Raw genomic sequence first — 17,729 nt, 5'->3', positions numbered from 1 at the left:
AACCAAGGTGGGTACCAGTGGGGTCCCCCCGAAATCACCCCGCCGGTCGCCCCACAGAGGGAGGCGGCCAGTGGCAGTGGCAGGGGGTGGGGCCGGCGAGCGGGTGGCGCCAGGCCAGCCAAGGTGGGTGCCAGCAGGTGCCCCCCTAGTTGCCCTGCCGGCCGCCCCACAGATTGACCCTGATCACTGGCCAGGCCTGGGGACCCTACCCGTGCACGAATTTCATGCACAGAGTCTCTAGTCATTAATAAATAATAATACAAGAATAAACTGTGTTTCACATATAACTGTCAGCATTTGACATTATTTGTTTTTTATTATTGCAGAAGGCATGTAGTACAATTTTGGGTAATTTTAATTCACATATATTTTTATGATTAGAGAAATAAGCTTAAATGTGATTTTAATTTTCTTCTTTATACTGTTTTGTATTTTTAAATATCTAAGAAAGCATCAATTTAATCATTACAAATAAAAATGTCTAAACAAAGTATACTTGTTACCATATAATTTTTCTAAAATCAATTGTTGCTTGTACCTTTTATCTCAGAAATTAAATTGTAACTTCTAAAAGAAGAATAGCATTCTTACATTCCATATAGTTAAGAACAAAATATCTGTGCTTTGGAAATTTTAGTGAATAAAAATACTTTGCTTAAATTTCGTAATCATTATGTGAAAGCTTAAGCTTGATAGCATTTATTTATTTTTTAAAAAATATTTTTATTGATTTCAGAGAGGAAGGGAGAGGAAGAGAGAGATACAAACATCCATGATGAGAGAGAATCATCAGCTGCCTCCTGCACGCCCCAAACTGGGGATCCTGCCTGCAACCTGGGCATGTGCCCTGACTGGGAATCAAACCATGACCTCCATGTTCATAGGTCTATGCTCAACCACTGAGCCAAGGTGGCTGGGCAATACCACTTATTTCTTATGCAAAGAGAGAGGGAGGGAGGGAGGGAGGGAGGGAGGGAGGGAGGGAGGGAGGGAGGGAGGGAGGGAGGGAGGGGAAAGAGTGAAAGGAAGAAATAGGGGAAAAAAGAAGACTAAAGCTTTTCCCTTTAATTCAATTGGAACTATGGCTCTTGTTACAATGTTAAACATATATTCCAATGCAAACCTTTTGCAGTTTTAGCATGTTTACTACAAACACGTATAACCATTTGAATGAGAAAAAAGGGTTTTTAAAATAAATATTACAAAGGATTGCAAAAGTTTTGCAACTTATTCATATGCTCATCAATGATATCAAATTCTTAAGACTTACTTAAATCATATAATCAAACTACTTTAGACTAAATATTTGCTTGGCAAGCTCCTTCCTAATGCTTAGGTAATGGTCAGCCACACCAGTTCTGCATGATCCGGGTTTCTAGCACCTTTCACTAACAAAGATCTGTCTGTGCCCGAGTAAATCATTCCTGGAACTATGGGAGAGAGCTCTTCCCCCTTCGTAAATCACGGGCATATTTGACTAGAAAGTATCCTTGTTCTATCCTTTTCCTCATAGTGCAGAATGCTGGTGAGAGGGAAACATCGAGTTTTCATAGATTGGGAGGTCAGGAGAAGGAAAAATCAAGGAGGCCTTCATTTTCTTCACCGATACTTAACTAAAAGCTTGTATGCAGAAAGCAGAAAATCATTTCGTGTAGAAACGCTGTTTCTGAGAAATACAGTGAAAGAGGCTCCACTCAGTGCAAAGAACACCCCAAATGTCAGCAGGTATAAGCGAATATTCACAAAGCCCAAATCAGTAGGTCTGTCTCCTCTTAAGAATCGCCTTTATCTTTCTTATCCCTAAAAGAAAATCCTTCAGTGGAGCTATTTCCTCTTGTCCTTTCCAAGGGCGCTGCACTGTGGAAACATTAAGAGAGATTTGTTTGCTTTTTTGGGAGTGGGGTACGGTGCAGGAGGGAGGAACTGGCTTAAAGAAGAAAAGCATCACTGTGGAGAAGGATGTCTGATACTTAAATTAGGAAGCAAATGAGAAGATTATAAAACATTTCTCATAAAAATCACAAGAACCTTTTAGACACTAAATCTGATTTAAGAAGATAAACATGTTGTCATAGGATTTTGAATGACATTATTAAATGTCGTAAACCGAAGATTAACTTTCCTTAATATAAATTTGTGTGTATTTAAACAGCTAAGCTTCTAAGTAATGCCTCGATTTAAAATACTGGGCAGAATTTGGTAGCTTGTGGAACCCTTTTAATCTTCCTGAATGTGAAAATAAACTGCAAGCGCTGTTATGTCTAAGAAAAGGGTAATCAAGAAAAGTAACATTAAAGTGTATTTGAGACTAATTGTTACTTGCAAGAGCTCATCTGATACCTTACACGGAAACCAGGTTTTCTTTCCCAATGTCTGCCAATCGACTCAACAGGCAGGCAGACTGAATTGTATTTTTGCAAGACTCTTCAATAGGCAGCCAAATAAATAGCTGTCCCCTGCTGCATGGTTTGCTGTTTGCTTAAGCAAAAATCCAATTTCTGGAGAGGACTCCGCAAGGGCTAAATTCCCTGCCATTTACAAGTGTCCCATCAGAGTAGCTTTCTATATGGAAATAACATTCCAAGACAAGGAGAGAAACATTAGGTCTGAGGTCCGCTGTTCCTGATGTGTTTTATTATTTCTTTTTCATTTGAAGAGTAGAGCTGTTTTCCCAGGAGAAAGAAGGAGAAAGAGAGAGTCATGTTTGAATATAAATGTCTCAAGAAGCTGGAGCTCTTTTAAAAGTGAAATCTCTCTCTCTCTCTCTCTCTCTCTCTCTCTCTCTCTCTCTCTCTCTCTCTCTCTTTTGGTATGCATCAAGGACAAGGGGGGAACTGACAGCTTCACATTCGGGCTGTCTCTCATTAAAAGATTTTTTAAATTACGAATTCAAACGATGGAACTCCAAGTAGAGCAGCATATATTAGTGACGGTGAGGCTTGGGTTTGATTACTGTTTTGCTTTAGTACATCTGGAGATGCTTGTATTTGAAAACAGTCACGATTAGAATGAGACAACCTGTGTGTCTGGCTTATAGGGTGCCATATTAAGGCCATGCTAGGTTTGCAATAGTTTTGTTTTTCTAGGCAATGAGAGAAATAGATTTTAATAAAGGTTCCTAAATTTTCAGGCATGTTTTAGCTAATGAAACTAGTCTTGATATTAATAAAATGCTACTTATTTTTAAAATCAATGAGTGGGGTATAAAATTTTTGTAATGGATTCAAATGCCTACTCTAATATATTCTTGCTTTATTAAACAATTAGTTTATATTCTTACAAATGAGTAGCCACATAGCTTTACATTAGCAGCTTTGATTTAAAATTTCAATTTGAAGAACTAAGCACAGACTTAGTAATGCAATATAGTTATCTGTAATAATAAAAGCATAATATGCTAATTAGACTGGACAGCCAAACAACCTTCCGGATGTCCTTCTGGACGTCCTTCCGGACACCTTCTGGACAAAGCCCGGGCTGCAAGGGCCAAGGCAGCCACCATGGCTGCAAGGGCCGAGTCCCTTGCACGAATTTCGTGCATCAGGCCTCTAGCTTAAAAATAATGTATCTAAAAGGAAAAAAAACGCACACACAAACTAATGAAAAGTGTTCTAAAAGATGTAACTGCATTACAATGTTAGCTCATTTGAATTATATAAATTACATAATTGACTTGATTGGATGCAAACTGTAGAAACTAAGAGATAAACTTGTGTCTTCAAGAAAGCTTCACTGAAAGAAAAAGCTAAGGCATCACCGCAAGTACAAGATGATTTTATTTCTCAAATTTCCTTCTCCGATAGCTGAAGGAAGGGGGTGTCTGTTTATTCATGATCATCAGGGCTCTACTTTAATATTACTAAGTGCCTTAAAGAAAATAAGAACAAATCAACTAGAGCCCCAAAATGACACAAGCTTTTGGAAATAAATCTAAAATAAGAAGTCTAAAAGTTTTTCTTTTCCTAAATCCCTTCTCAGACTACACATTAAGAAGTAATGGGGGCCCTAGCTGGTTTGGCTCCATGGATAGCATGTCAGCCTGTGGACTGAAGGGTTCTGGGTTTGATTCCAGCCAGGGGCACATGCCTGAGTTGCGGGCTCAGTCCCCAGTGGGGGGCATGCAGGAGGCAGCCGATTGATGATTCTCTCTCATCATTGATGTTTCTATCTCTCTCTCCCTCTTCCTTCTTCTCTAAAATCAATAAAATATATTTTAAAATATTTTTAAAAAAGAAGTAATGGGGGCAGGATAGAGGGAGGCAAGAGGGGGGTGAGAATGGGGGACACCTGTAATAGAGTCAACAGTAAAAAAAAGAAGTAACAGAATTGTAAAACACAACTTCAGGTAACTAGGAGCCTTCACTTAGTGCAAAGAGAGTATTCTTCTTTGAGTATCATGGACAAAAATGAGAAAGACCCATAACCCAAGACAACTGAAAGAAGTTGTCTATCAGAGAGGTCTAGAGCTTTGACTTTGCCCAAAACCTTACACAAATGTAACCAAAGGAGGACTAATTGGGAAAAAAAATGGAACAGAGAAGAAAGCAGCAGGCTCAGGTCAAGCTCCATGATATTGGTCATGTGCCCCATCCCTCCACCTTTTAGTTTTCTTACTTGTAAGAGCAAGGACTTTCAAATAGGTTTTTTTGTTTGTTTGTTTGCTTGCTTGCTTGTTTGTTTTTAAGTTTATTTGACCTTCCTACTTGGTAATCCTATACGATTTATTGGGCTCTATATAAATTGCTTTTCTCATGCATTCAGCTGTCCTGAATTTTATCATATTTTCTGACTTACTCATAACATATAAGCAATCCTGGCTTTATCTTTAGTATCTCTTTCATCAAGATGTTGGTGTTAAGAAGACAGGAATTTGGCTAAGACAGATTTGCTTTCACATTTTTTAAGTAGTTGCTTATAGTTAGAAATAGAACTCCATTTAGGGGATTTGCATTGTCTAAGTGGTATAATTTAGTTTTTTGCAATAGCCAAACATTTACTCATATTTCCTTTATTTCTGATGTGTAGTTATAGTTGAGATGCTGTACAAATCAGACAGGGAACTTTTCCAAACTCTTAAATTATCAGTCTAGCTGAGGAATTGTGTCAGCCAGAGGCCAAGACAATATTTTCAGGTACTAAATGTGTTCATTTAAAAAGGGGATGAAAACACTTCATTCAAATTAGATAAAAATGCGATTCAGAATTATTTGCAGGTGTCAGGAAAAGAAAAAAGAATTAAGTACCCTACACAGTCATATTCTTTCCTGCCACTGGGACTTAGAATTTCATTTTTGAGAAGTATCTCTCCTCTTTGCACTACTGAACTAGAAGCCTGTTGCTTTTTTTAAAAATGATATTTTAAGATGAAGCCATCAAGGTACGTTAGGTTCTGGCCACTTAATGTTGAAGGGGGGCAGGGGGGCACACTTACCATTTTCTTTCTTGATTCAAAATTTCAATTGAATAATTGGGGGAGTTGATATAATCTGCAATATGCGTTCTGAATCCATCACCCAAAGACTGCAATCACACCTTTGTTCTCACTGAGGGCTGGATTTACTTTTGACCCACAGCACCCTTTGAAGGAGGACCTCACAGGGCAGGGCTGGGAGGTTTGCCCAGGAGCTGCCTCAGCAAGGCCAGCAGCTAACATGAAAAGGCTGCATCCTGTGGACATTTTCATTTGGCAACCATCTGCCTGTTGCTGAGACCTTGAAAGCATTTTGATTGTCTCAGGGGATGAAGAAGGAGCTGAACAAACCCAGGATGGAGTCTTAATCTTCTCCTTCCAGTAAGGAAAAACAGAAAGTTTTGTTCAACTGAGGCAAGGCTGTGATCCATGCCATCTCCGCCGGATTCAACTTAACAAAAACATTTAGAGCATCCATAAAAGTGAAATAAAAACGTGTTTCTTGCCTACTCTATGTAATATTTAGCATATTGTCCCCATCACTTTTTATTCTATCAATTGTATTTTGCTTCCAGTGACCTTAGGGCTATATTTTCTTAAGTATTTTAGAAATATTTAAGATTGTCTTATATCAGTTATCTGTTAATAATTAAAAGTACCTATGGAATTTATGCTAACAGGTTTCAGAACCCTTAAATTCTGTAGAATCAAATTATAATGCTATAATAAAAGTCATAATAGGAAAACCCTTTCTGGGTTATTGACAGGGGTTAGTTTCCTAAGTGCAACTTTTTAAATTCAAGTGTGTCTTAGAATTGAACTCTGCAGATAACTGAAGACTGTCAGTGTGCATGTCGGCACTAGTTCTGTGTGCTTGCTGAGTCTGTCTCCTTTATCTGCACTTACCACCAGCACCCTGTTCTCCTTCATTGTAACCCATGGCCACTGCCCCCAAGGCTCCTGCTTTGATTTTGACCCAACAAGTCCTACTGAGCACTCTTTCCTTAACCAACCTTGGCCACAGCCACTGGATTGAAGGTGAATACCTCACCCAAACTGGATCATTCATATTCTCTAACTGGCACTTAGAATGAGAGTTAAGGGATTCTATGCATATGGTGAAATTCTGTTTCCCAAAAACTAGGGCACCAAAGGGCAGAGAAAGTCAGTGTGTGGAGACGGAAATGAGCAGGTGTGCAGGGAAAAGGAGAGACGGAGGAGCATGGAGCACCAGAGAGAATAAGATGCCTTTCTGCCATTCCAGTGCTTTGTTCATCCGTTCATGGAGAAAAACAAACAAACTTATATCTCCTCACCTTTGCTTGAAATGGCCTGTATTCTTCTTATAAATTCTACTACTCGTATTATTTTTCTTTCAGCACTGGCTAGTCTGATTAAGTACCTGTTACTTGTAATCAAAAGAATCTCATCTACTACATCAGAATAGAGAGAGAGAGAGAGAGAGAGAGAGAGAGAGAGAGAGAGAGAGAAAACAACAACAAATTAACATCTAACTACCCTCAAGAAAGGAGATACCAGGAAAAGTAATTACCCCAAGTACGTTTCAAAAGAGGAAAGGAAACTGGGAAAACATATAGCACATTTTATTATTTTGTGGGAATATCATTTACTTTGTAATTAAATGACATCTGTATTAGAAACCTCAAAGGATATCCTGAGCCAAATCCAAGTTTATCCGTACAACTTCTGAACTTTGTCTTATAAGGAAAAGGTTCAGATTCTTACTTCTGAGACTTTCCATTTGAATCAGATTCCTACTTTAATACTCATACTTAGAAAACTTTGAAATAACTCAAAATAGATGTGTTAAAAGAGTGTTCTGATATAGTGCATGTCATCGTGGAGTTCTGGATTTTATGCTTAAGGCAGGAATAATAAATATAGAATTGCATTAATCTTGTTCAAAGAACTTTCTGCAGCATCTCCGTCTGACAATTACATTTTATACCAAAGTCAAATTTAAATCAAAAATTTTTTAAATTAAAAAGTGTGGAAGTCTTAATCCCATGCAGATCTCAGAGATATAATAATGGTAGTTTTTTAGGGGAAATTTATCTTTAAGAACTAAGACAGAAACAAACTCAATTAATTATATTTCAAATCTTTTAGACAGCGAAAGTTTTAGAAACATATCATCTCCCCTTATTAATAAAAATATATATTCTCATTAACCTAACAATGTGGCCAATTTTCTGTTAGTAGTACAATGTCAATTTTAATCATTATGCTAGCAATGTGATTTATAGGAACATATGCGTATCACTGTTCACATATAAATACATCATTCTTTAAGTTTTTTATAAAGTGCTAACTTTAAATTAGTACTGTCAAGAGTTTTAATAAATGTGCAGAATTTGCTTGGTGACTTATTTTAAGCATAAATTTTACCTCCATGTAAATTACTCTTGTTTCTCTCCCTTGCCTGCCTGTCAATGCTGTGAATATTTTACTAATATATTCAAAAAATGATATTTCAAGTGCCATTAAAAAATACGATCAACAATTTGCCATAGCAAATCTAGAAATTCACACTTGAAGTAGCAGAAATTCTCAGTTCTCCCCCCACCCTATTTCTCCTCCATTCCTTCAGATTGACAAGTGTGGTGATTCAGTTTCCATATTAAGCTTTGCCACTTCTACCAAAAATTACTGGAGTTGAATGTACAAATTTTATGGTTTATTGTGTGATTAACTAAAATCACTTATGCACACTCATGGAATAAAACTTTAAACATGACTGTTAGGTAACTGCCTATCGTTTTATAGTTTTATTGAAACTGTAGATGGAGAAAAATGGGTCACAAAAAATAGTGTGTAACATAAAATTAAAAATAGCTAATACTTATAAAGAGCTTACTATATTTCAGGAACTATGCTTTATATGTTTCAGCTATTAGACCTTATCACCACACAATAAAAGGGAAAAAAGAAAAATGATGCATACTGATAGCAAGGCATATACTGAATAATTTATCATTTAATTTGTACAAAAATCTGTATTTATAATAAAAGAGGAAGTTCAGGAAGATTAAATAACTTGTTTAAAGAAACACATATTTGGCCTCTCCTCCAAAGCACAATGTTGCCTGGTTTCAGTGGAGATGGCTTTGTTTTGTAGATAGTAAATGAAAATCAAACACAATGTAGTGGTCACTGTAACCATTACCCAGGACTGGAGGACTTAGTCTCTCCATTGCTAGGAATGTTTTGGGAATTGCCTTGGATGATAGAGTTGCTGTGCTCACCTTCCAGGGCCATCCACATCCACTTGCTTCAGGGCTATAAATACTCTCTAACCTGCTATCCTAACTAAGGACTGCCCTGGAGGAATATCCCTTAGCAACATTCAGAGCAATTAGCATTGTGGCCTAATTTCTTCCTCCTTCCTGGAGCACTCCCCAATACATTTCCTGCAGGTTTATCTGCATCTAAAAGTTCACTTCCCAGAAAACCCAGCATGCAACACACAGGAATTTATTGGCCCATAATGCTAGAAGTCTAGAGGTAAGCTTGTCTTCAAAGGTCATTTGATTAAGAGGCTAGAATCCATTTCTTCCTGCTTTCTGTTTTGCCTTTCAGTGATAGCTTCATTCCATGGCTGATTTCCTTCAATGGTGGAAAAATCACGATAGCATGTCCACATTTGCACATTGCCACATCCAGAAGATTCCAAATGAAGTTCACTCTGATTGGACTATTTAACTTACAAGATGGTGCGTTGGAAAGTGATGGTTGGCTTAAACAAATGAGTTTCAATGTCAGGAGCTTGAGGTGGAGTCATGGTCCACTGGATTGCTTTGAAGACAAAGGACATGACCAAAGGAGTGACTGGCTACTGTTAGAAAGGGAGGAGGAGGCAGTGTTGAATGATGAGTAGTTGATACACAGCATCTATGATACTCCATATGGGAGAGAAGGGAAACAGAGTAGTCATCTGTTTTTGAATTTAGTTTCTGCCACTTTTTTTTTTTCAAATGAGGCATATTCCCTTCAGTTTTCCACTAGATAACTCACATTATCCATAGCTTAAAATTCATTTTCTCCCGAGTGCCTTCTCGGTCCCGTCAAAGACAAGTTTATTCCCACAGAGTGATGTGTTGACTCTATTACATTCTCCATAATCATTTGCTTAATAGTTTTCTCTTCTCATCGACAACTAATCCTTCAGGGCAGATCCTATATCTTATTCATGAATGTATCACCCCACTGGTGACACAGAGCCTGGCAAGCAAAAGGCACACCATTGTTTTGGAATAAAGGAGTAATTAATGAGAATGCTGGCTTTTCCTGGACACACGCCCAAGAGGTTTTTAAAAGTGATGAAGGATCCATAATTCTAACTTCTCTACTGATTAGCATATTAATGAAAGAAAAAAATAATATGCTGAGAGGAAGAAAGCAAAGACCACTCTACCTCACCAGACTGAAGCTTATTAGAGAACAAAATATACTGTGTTAGCACAGCTAAATGTTGACTGTTGGGTTTGTATTAAATGTGCATTCACAAATCAGAAAAGAGAGCCAGGCTCATCAATACTGATGTCTGAAATGTAGTGAACTTTTTTTTTTTAAACACTTTTAGGAAAGTATTTCACAAAAGAGAAGGTGAGGATTAATGATGGTTTTTAAAGTACTAAATGAATTTAAAACCTTTAAACAAGATAGGCAATTCAAAAGAGGGAACCTTTGTGTTTGAGATTGGTACATCATGAGTTTGGTTTTGAACATGTTGAATTTGGGAACCTGAGGGAGATTTGAGTGAACAAATGTAGGAAGTAAGAAAAACCACCAGTCTATAATAGTTGATATTACCATCTAAGAAAAATGTATTTTTTCTATAGAATGCTACTTCGGTAAGAATTTTGTTTGTAAATAACTTTACTGGTCTTCTTAGAAGATCATACACACCCATCTCTTGCTTATTCGCTACAAATTATTTCTAGGAACCCTGCTACTAAGTAAAATATAATGACTGGACATGAAAAATTACTTTTCTTTAATTTAAGAGAGAAATATGATATAGTCCAACCTAATCCAAGATACACAATGTTTATAGGTAAAAAGTTATATTAATTAACAATAAAAATACGTTTATAAAAGTGATAAATAACACTCTGAAAATAAATAAATGCAGAATTTTGTACATAACATACTGTATTTGCCAAAGCAGGACACATGGTAGTGGCTGTTGATTAGCAGAGAGTATATGTAAAGGAGTCATTTTTTTTAAAGATGTCTTTTTATTGACTTCAGAGAAGAGAGAGGGAGAGAGAGATAGAAATATCAATGATGAGAGAAAATCATTTATCAGCTGCCTCCTGCACACCCCTCCTAAGGATTGGGCCTACAACCCAGGTGATGAGGAAAATCAGACTTTTTTTTTTTTTTTGGGTGAGGGGGAGGCCTAGCAGCCTGACTCTGTACCTAGTTAACCAGTATCCCTAATGCACATTCTTGTTAGCCTATAATCAAGTCACTGCCCCTTCCTTAATTATCTAGTCTTGCAAGACCTGTTTACCTAAACAATCCCATTTTACAGAGGCCTAAACCATGAACAATACACAACCCCCAGAGGGGGTTATCAGCACTGGCACCAGGCCAGGTCTTTAGGTGTGGTCTCACGGCCCCCATCCCAACACACGGGGCTTTTGGCAAAGCCTGAGAAAGGTCCGGAGGTCTGATCCATATTTGGGGGACAAAGAAACCAAAGGGTATAAAGAGAAAACTTCCTCCATATTGGCTTGCTCAGGATTTGGAAACAGGCTTCCCTGAGTCATGGTACTAGTACATCTGGAAATAAATGTTTTTTTCCCTGTATCTCTGAGTACTCCTGTGTGTATTTTCTGGTTGCCTGGTAAATTCTGTAACACAGGCATATGCCCTGACTGGGAATCAAACCATGACCTCCTGGTTTATGGGTAGACACTCAACCACTGAGACACACTGGCCAGGCAAGGAGCCATTCTTAAGAAAGTAAATTCATTCTTTTTGATATATTTTCTTAACTAGTTTTACATATTTTACAGACTCACACTCATCTTGCATTCAACCTACGCTTACATATAAAGTTAAAGCACTTTTGGAGCAAAATTAAGGAAAAATATAAAGGCACTTCAAAATAAGTATGAAAAACATGGATAACAGAGAAATATTTATAGAAGATGCTACCTCTATGTCCTTCACACTTATGATACATAGACAAAGAAAATACATTGGAATCATTCAAAATTGAATGTGCACAATTCAATTTTGTTACATATGATATGCTCTGAATATAAACTATTATGTCATGAAAATTGATGAGTGTTTCATTGCCTGAAATCATCATGTAAAATATCACTTCTTATAGTGCACTTAGTATGTTTTAGGATGTAAAATTCATTATACTGAAAAATGGAGCCTGTGTCAACAAATGGTTTAACTTCTCAAGAGCTGTTATATAGGAAAATAATTAACTGAATACTAGTTGTGAGAAATAAATCTCTACATGTTTCATTATATAGCCTGCTATATTAGAACTTAATACATTAAGAAAAATGTATTGCTCTCTTCACTCTAGAGTGCTTTTATTCCCATTATATTTTCATTTTTTGTGAAAATATTCATAAGTATTAAACTTAGTTTTATATATTCACTCACTCACTTACATTTCATTATTCAAACAATAATGAATGCAATTCATTGTATGCCTACCATTTTCTAAGTATTGTGTTATGGGAAAATGTAATTCTAACAAACTTTCAAAAGCCAGACTAAATCCATGTTTTACCTGGAGCTTATATGACCCTTTCTGAAATTGTACAACTCATTAGTACAATTAAAAAATATATAATGGGTGCAGAAAAAAGCACAAATCATAGGGTTAAAGTACCACCATACATTTTTACAAAAAACAAACACAAAAAAACCCAGCCTGTATTCAGCAAATAAATAAAAAATAATAATATTACGGGAACTCAAGAAGGTTAATCACCCCCTTTACTGTTTCCATCAAGGGTAACCAAAATGACTTCACAGAGATAGTTTGGACTTTATATAATAGACAAAAGGATGTGGGTAGGTTATATGCAAATACTATGCCATTTTATATAAGCGACTTGAGCATCTTATTTTCTTATCCCAGGGTTTCCTGGAACCAATCCCCCTGGGTACTGAGGGATGACTCTATACTGCTATCTTCAAGTTGCTAATATTTTGTTAAGGAGTTTCACATGAATGTTCATGAGGGCTACTGTTCATATTTTTTTTTTTGGTGAAACTTTTTAATTTGATAGGATATAAGATAAGAATAAGCCAGAGATACATTGATCAGATTATCAAATTATTAAAGAATGCATTAAATTATGTTTCAAAAATTTTAAAGTATTAGCCTGTCCATATCCCATTTTATAGACAAAGCAATTGTGACTTAAAGACAAAGTATATAAGTTGTTTAAGTAGGAGATATTTGTGTGTGTGTATGTATGTGTTAAGTCTGTATAAATACTTTTCATCTGACTTCCTTTTTTTTAATAGAGGCCCCATGAACGAAATTTGTGCAAGAGTAGGCCTTCTTTCCCTGACTGCCGGCACCAGCTTCCCTCTGGCACCTGGGACCAGGGCTTACCTCCGGCTGCCGGCAGACACCCAGGACCGGGGTTTCCCTTGAAGCCCTGGCTTCATCCGGAAGGACGTCCAGAGGTCATTTGGCTGTCCAGTCTAATTAGCATATTGTGCTTTTAATATTATCGATTTTCTTGATTGATTACGGTATTACATATGTGTCATTATCGCCCTATTTCCCCCTCCTCCGCACATTCCCTCACCCCCCGGGTGTCTGTGTCCATCGGTTATGCTTATATGCATGCATACAAGTCATTTGGTTGATCTCTTACCCTTACCCTCACCCTCCCCTACCTTCCCTCTGAGGTTTGAGTCTGATCAATGCTTCTCTGTCTCTGGATCTGTTTTTGTTCATCAGTTTATATTGTTAATTATATTCCACAAATGTGTGATATTTATCTTTCTCTGACTAACTTATTTCGCTTAGCATAGTGTTCTCCAGGATCTTCCATGCTGTTGCAAATGGTAGGAGTTCCTTCCTTTTTACAGCAGCATAGTATTCCATTGTGTAGATGTACCACAGTTTTCTAATCCACTCATCTGCTGATGGGCACTTAGGCTGTATCCAAATCTTAACTACTGTAAATTGTGCTGCTCTGAACATAGGGGTGCATATATCCTTTCTGATTGGTGTTTCTAGTTTCTTTGGATATATTCCTAGAAGTGGGATCAATGAGTCAAATGGGACTTCCATTTTTAGTTTTTTGAGGAAACGCCATACTGTCTTCCACAGTAGCTGCACCAGTCTGCATTCCCACCAGCAGTGCATGAGGGTTCCTTTTTCTCCCTATCCTTGCCAGCACTTATCATTTGTTGATTTGTTGATGATAGCCATTCTGACAGGTGTGAGATGGTACCTCATTTTCGTTTTGTTTTGCATCTCTCAGATAATTAGTGACTTAGAGCGTGTTTTCATATGTCTCTTGGCCTTATGTCCTCTTTTGAAAAGTATCTATTTAGGTCTGTTGCCCATTTTGTGATTGGGTTTTTTTATCTTCCTTTTGTTAAGTTGTATGAGTTCCTTGTAAATGTTGGAGATTAAACCCTTATTGGAGATAACATTGGCAAATATGTTCTCCCATGCAGTGGGCTTTCTTGTTGTTTTATTGATGGTTTCTTTTGCTGTACAGAAGATTTTTATTTTGATGTAATCCCATTTGTTTATTTTCTCTTTAGTTTCCATTGCCCTAGGAGCTGTATTGGTGAAGATATTGCTTTGGCATATGTCTGAGATTTTGCTGCCTGTGGATTCCTCTAAGATTTTTTGGTTTCCTGTCTTATGTTTAAGTCCTTTATCCATTTTAGTTTATTTTTGTGGTCTAGTTTAAGTTGGTGGATATAAGTTGGTGGTCTAGTTTCATTTTTTTTTTTTTTTGCATGTATCTGTCCAATTTTCCCAAACCCATTTATTGAAGAGACTGTCTTGACTCCATTGTATGCTCCTGCCTCCTTTTTCAAATATTAAATGAGCATAGTGGTTTGGGTTGATTTCTGGGTACTCTATTCTGTTGGTCTATATGTTTGTTCTTGTGCCAGTACCAGGCAGTCTTGAGAACAGTGGCTTTGTAATACAGCTTGATATCTGGTATTGACATCCCTCCTACTTTGTTATTCTTTCTCAGGATTGCTGCAGCTATTCGGGATCTTTTTTTATTCCAGATGAATTTTGAGAAAGTTCGTTCGAGAACTGTGAAATATGCCATTGGTATTTTAATGGGGAGTGCATTGAATCTATAGATTGCTTTGTGTAGTATGGACATTTTAATGATGTTGATTCTACCAATCCATGAACATGGTATGTTCTTCCATCTGTTTACATCTTCCTCTATCTCTTTTTTCAGTGTCCTGTAGTTTTCTGAGTGCAGGTCTTTTACCTCCTTAGTTAAGTTTATTCCTAGGTATCTTAATTTTTTTGGAGCAATGGTAAGTGGGATAGTTTTTTTAAATCCCTCTTTCTGTAAGTTCACTATTGGTGTATAAATATGCCATAGATTTCTGGGCGTTAATTTTGTATCCTGCTACATTGCCAAATTCATTTATTAAGTCTTTTATTTCTGCTCTGATCTTTATTATCTCCTTCCTTCTGCTCGCTCTGGGCTTTTCTTGTTGCTCGCTTTCTAATTCGTTAAGTTGTAGAGTTAGATAATTTATTACCATTTGTTCTTGGTTTTTGAAGTAGGCCTGTAGAGCTATAAGCTTCCCTCTTAGGACTGCTTTCACTGTGTCCCATATATATTGGATTGTTGTGTTTTCATTGTCATTCGTTTCCAGGATGTTTTTAATTTCTTCATTGATCTCTTTGGAAACCCAATCATTGTTTAATAGCATGCTGTTCGGCTTCCAAGTGTTTAAATTTTTTTATTGTTTTTATTGTAGTTCATTTCTAATATTATGCCATTGTGGTCTGAGAAGATGCTTGATATGATTCCAATCTTCTTGAATTTGGAGAGACTTTGCCTGTGACCCAATATGTAGTCTATCTTTTAAAATGTCCCATTTGCACTTGAGAAGAATGTATATTCTGTGGCTTTGGGGTGAAATGTTCTGAAGATGTCAATTAAGTCCGTCTGTTCTAGTGAGTCATTTAGGATTGCTGTTTCTTTGCTGATTTTTTTGTCTAGAAGATTTATCCAGTGATGTAAGTGGGGTATTAAAGTCCCCTACTATTATTTATTGTTGTCAATCTCTCCCTTTATATCTCCCAGGAGTTGTTTTTTATTTGTTTTTTTTTTGTTTGTTTGTTTGTTTTATGTATTTGGGTGCTCCTGCATTGGGTGCATATATGTTTACCAGGGTTATATCTTCTTGTTGTAGCAATCCCTTTAGTATTATGAAGTGGCCTTCCTTATCTCTTGTTATGGCCTTTACTTTGAGGTCTATTTTTTCAGATATAAGTACTGCTACCCCAGCTTTCTTTTCATTTCCATTTGCCTGGAATATATTTTTCCATCCTTTCACTTTCAGTCTGTGTGAGGCCCTTGTTCTGAGGTGGGTCTCAGCATATATATGGGTCATGTATTTATCCATTCAGCCACTCGAAGTCTTTTGATTGGAGCATTTAGTCAGTTTACATTTAAAGTTATTAGTGATAGGTACTTGTTTGTAGCTATTTTTATTTTTTTGTGCCTGTGTTCCTTCTTCCCTTTTTATTTCTTCTTTTTATACCAGTCCCTTTAGCATTTCTTGCATTGGTGGCTTGGTGGTGATAGAATCCCTTAGCCTTTGTCTGTGAAGCTCCTTATTTCCCCTTCAATTTTGAATGATAGTCTTGCTGGGGCACCATCATTTTTAAAGGATATAACCCATGGGGTTAGATTTCTATGTGGATTTTTTTTTCCTCCAGTACACTAAAAATGTGAGTCCCATTTACATTATATCTGATAAAAAGTAAGCAACACATTCATTGTTCTTCCTTATGTAATGCTTATTTTAGTCTCTGGCTGCTTTGGACACTCTCCTCTTGTCTTTGATTTTCCAAATTTAAGCATTGGTAGGTTTTCCTTGCATCTGTGAATTTTATATTTTATCAGATTTGGAATATCCCTCTCCTTTCTTCTGTTAGTTCAATTACATATTCATTAGCTGTTCTCTGCCAAGTCTTGCAGTGTTTTAGCACACGCACTATCACTATTTGGCTAACACTCAAGCAGAACCTTGCAGATTTCTAGGACTCCTTCTCTGCACAGATCCCTTGTCTCCAATAACCTGTCCCACAACCTCCAGCATGTCAGCAGCCCCAAAATATGACTTCTATTTTTCTCCAGTCAGTGAGACCGCTGGTTTCTGTTTAAGCTCCATTGTCCTGTGTCACATTTTGGAAAGTAACAATCTGTAATGGCAGTTGAAAACATCATTTACATTTCCCTTTTCTCAAGGGTCTCTCCCATGTGCTACCTATTATCTAATATCTGAAAATAGTGGCCTTGTATATATCATATAATTTCAAAGTGTTCATGGAGACAAGTCTGATCCCCATTATTCCATAATGGTTTAAATCAGAAATCTTTCCATTGTATCTAAATAATTTGGGCTATGAGACATTGACTTAAATTTTGACCTCTTTCTTCAATATTCAAGCAACTCTTTAGTACCATTGCCCCTTTCAAATAAATCTCAGAGTTGCATTTAAGGCATATTAAATAGACCCTTCTAAAAGTGTGAGATGCAGCTAATATTTTTTGCATGTGGTGAAAAATATAAATTTAACGTTATTTATATAGATTTTTATTTTAAAACATTCCCTGAAAATAAGAGCATATGATCTATCCTTTCTTCTTATTATTTTTTTTTATCCTCACCCGAGGATATTTTTCCATTGTTTTTTTAGAGAGAGTGGAAGTGAGGGGGAGAAACATCAATATGAGAGACACATCAATTGGTTGCCTCCCGCAAGTGCCCTGGCCAGGGCCAGGGATCGAGCCTACAACCAAGGTATGTGCCCTTGACCAGAATTGAATCCAGGACCCCTCAGTCCACAGGCCAATGCTCTATCCACTGAGCCAAACCGGCTAGGGCTGACCTATCCTTTCTGATCACTAGTTGGCCACTGACACAACTCAAAGTCATACCATTTTAGAAAGAATAATGTGTACATGGTAAGAATAATGTGTAAATTAATGTAACTATTGATGGTTCATTGTTAACTACCTGCAAACCTACAGGTAAGTTTACCAAATGAAATAAAAACATAGTGGCA

The sequence above is a fragment of the Cnephaeus nilssonii genome, assembly GCF_951640355.1.
Source record: "Cnephaeus nilssonii genome assembly, chromosome: 5".
NCBI lineage: Eukaryota > Metazoa > Chordata > Mammalia > Chiroptera > Vespertilionidae > Cnephaeus > Cnephaeus nilssonii.
The sequence above is the reverse complement of the archived record's forward strand: the minus strand, read 5'-3'. Positions refer to the sequence as shown.